The sequence below is a fragment of the Bidens hawaiensis genome, unplaced genomic scaffold (assembly GCF_021521415.1).
Source record: "Bidens hawaiensis isolate Kalapana, Puna unplaced genomic scaffold, B.hawaiensis_p1.1 tig00046231_1, whole genome shotgun sequence".
Lineage (NCBI taxonomy): Eukaryota > Viridiplantae > Streptophyta > Magnoliopsida > Asterales > Asteraceae > Bidens > Bidens hawaiensis.
In genome coordinates this window covers 1-3227 of record NW_027498257.1, presented here as the reverse complement: position 1 = coordinate 3227, position 3227 = coordinate 1, and the positions used below count along the sequence as shown (strand labels likewise).

The 3227-nt window shown below is 36.3% G+C and overlaps 1 pseudogene across 1 annotated transcript; it reads right to left on the bottom strand.

Moving 5' to 3' along the window:
* Positions 1–258: 258 nt before the first annotated feature.
* LOC143596318 (protein TIC 56, chloroplastic-like) lies at positions 259–2528 on the bottom strand (annotated as a pseudogene). Its single transcript, XR_013146686.1, has 4 exons — positions 2334–2528; positions 1967–2249; positions 756–919; positions 259–605 (listed from the first exon to the last, which is right to left on the bottom strand). The product of XR_013146686.1 is annotated as a protein TIC 56, chloroplastic-like (transcript).
* Between the last annotated feature and the right edge of the window lie 699 nt (positions 2529–3227).

Below are 3227 nucleotides of genomic sequence, written 5' to 3'. Positions count from 1 at the left end.
AACAATTTTTCCGACGATCTGCAACTAACGTTATTAGAATTTTGTTAGTCGCAAACCATTAGGAACATATATGATAACGATGGGATCGTTATAAGCCAATTCATTAATTGGGACTGACAACGACCAAAAGTTGTTAGTTGGGATTAATAAATACCAATACACCAAACTAATAATAGTTATTTCTAAATATGTATGCAAAGTTTTATACTTATTGTGTCACTTTTACTTTTGTAATTAACTAATAATATCTCCAAATAAAAATATTACAAAAAAACTAACATAATCAACCAATATTCAGATCATACAATAAAAACTGAACCCAGAGTATATTTTAAGTGACAATACAATTACCTGGAACAGTTTACCAGAACATACGCTCATAAATCGTCGTCGTCATCTTCCTCGTCTTCAATGGGCTCGACTCGTTGTGGTTGTCGGGCCCGCTTCATTGCTTCTATTTTCCTCTTCCCACTCTCCACTCGTCTTCTGTACTTTGCCTCCGCTTCCGCGTCTACTTTATCCAATACCTTGTTGAACCCGGGAATAGCTTCTTCTAAAAACTCACACATTGTTTCGGTGAACTGCTGGTACGAGTCAATGAAGTCCTGCAATAGTCAAACAAAATAGTCAAACAAGAATATACCATTATTTATTCAAGTTGTAAATTATTATTATTATTATTATTATTATCATCATCTTTTTTTGAAAATTTGATAGATTTTGGAAAAGAAATAGATGAACTAAATAGATAATACCTCAACATCTTCATTCCAGTCTTGAATGTAAGGCGGGCCGGTTGTATATGCACCGAGTGGCTCACGATACCATTCACCGTTATATGTTATTTGGTCCATGGCTTGTTCTACACTTAAAACCTCCCATGGCCTCAAACCTGGAATAGCCCTTTTGCAACTGTTTCCTGTATACCATAAATCAAAAATAATAATAATAAAGCAAAAATTTTTAAATTTGGTCACTAGCATTAGTGAACCAATTTAGGGGTGCAAAACAGTGGAGCTACTCGAGGTCAGATCAATAAAAATCTCAAAACGAGTTGAGCCTTTTCAAGCACGAGCCATGCCCAAGCCTCAAATAAAGCTCTTTTAGTTATCAAGCCCGAGGTCGAGCCTTGTACAAAAAGCTCATATAGCCCGTCGAGCCTTCACAAGCCTTACGCATTTTTAAGTTTTACTTTTAGACTTTTATGTATTAAATTTCACACTGCATAGCCGAGCACGAGCCGAGCTTTAGCTCGATTAAGGTACTACACGAGCCACAGCCAGCGCCGAGCTTAGGCTAGCTTAAGGTTCTTCTCAATATATATAAAACTAATCAAAAAGATATATAAAATAATAAATGAGTCAAGCATGAGTCGAGTCCGAGCTTGAAAAAACGACTCTTGATCCGAGCTCGAGCTTTAGAAAAAGAGCTCGAAATGAGCTGAACTCAAGCTCTCGCAAGTCAAAAGAAGCCGAGCTCGAGCCTAGTTGAGCTCGGGCTCGGCTCATTTACACACCACGTCACCGTTGATCTTTAGTTAATATTAACAAGATAAATCATTAAAATTTGGTCACTGGACATTAAAAGACATTAGTAAAACCATTCAACTTCTGGAAAATGTTAAAGAAAATAATACATCTTTAGCAAACCGTCACGAAAATAGAGATTATAGTAATATTTCTAAAGCAAAGTGACTAAATAAGAATTTAGATATAAGTGAGAGTATACTATTATATATATAGCAAAATCCCCTATAAATACAAATTATGTCTCTAATTCCCCTTTACATGAAAATGAAAAGCTTCATAGTGAGCTCGGTTGGGTCAAAGAAAGTCAAACCCGGTTTGGGTCCCAACCCGGTTTTTGAGGGGATGATTAGGCTTGACCCACTTGAAAACATGTTTTAACAGGTTCAGTTCAGGTTTAACCGGATTCAAAGTATATGGCTAGAAACCATAAACATTACCTCATATCTTTGGGGATAAATTTATTGGGCATGTGATCTTGTTCCAAAATGGATGTGAGCTCGGACCCGCTAGCCCAAAGAAACAGAGCATGACTCGGTATCCTAACACCAGGCCAAATCCCATCATTCGCTTCTAACACAGCCAGATCACGTTTCTTGCTTGCGTAAGCTTCATCTTGAAGCTCCTTACGACTTTTCTTCTCAAACCCTTTTAGTGGGACCCACGGAGGTATACCCTTTTGTAACTTATGAAGAAAAGCCGTTGCAGCCGCACCTAGTCTCACTGTAACAATTTGAACATAATGTCTAAATATTAAATTCGAACATTGAAACTAAATTTGAATATTAAGGGATTTTAAGAGCGAACCTTCCCAAGTGGCGACTGCACGCTCCATACCGGTAAATCATACCAATCGGGGACCCACTCGTCCATATCGTCACCCCAAATAAAAGTATATTTATCAATGATTCCCGCGCCCCAAGCGGTTTTGAGTTGTATTAATTCACACGGTCCTCTTGTTCTTCCTATACGGTCCTTGTAATACCATCCACCGGATCTCATGATAACTATAACAAAAGCATATTTCAAAACTAAGCGCTACATTTTTTTTTTGGTCAAACCTTGGTTTTAAATTTTAAAATGTGGCACGCACAAATGCGTTTTGATCCAAAAAAACCGATGCATGATGCGCGATGCGCACACATCATGTATGCGAGGCGTTTGCTACTAAAAAGGTACTTATAGTTAAAATTTTTAACTTGTTAACTTTTAAACACTAAAAAGTAAGAGACTAACAAAGAAGTTTGATGTATAACAAAAATAAGTCTTTTGGACGTGTACAAGTAGTCTATGGCTCTACGCATAAGGAACAAGTAATCTATGCAGAAACTCACTTTAGCTCAGAAATCAGAAATGTGTGCATCGCGCATTATGCGCACATTTTAAAAGCAAGAGTCAAACTTCAAGTGTAAAGGTCAAAACTTCAGAATGTAAGTTTACAATGGTCTCAATATATAGTGCATATCAACCCTTGCTTTTTTCTATAAGTTGATCGATGTTTAATAATCGGTTTTCAGACAAAGTATGCAAATTTAAAAGCAAAACAAAACTAATGTACAAGCATTATGTGTCCTACATTCTTCATTCAAGACAATGATCTACTTCAAAACAAATTATCAAGCCATTATTATTCTTCTTAAGACTATGAATACAGTACTATCAACATAATATGCATAAACTGAAATATACAAATTCATATTA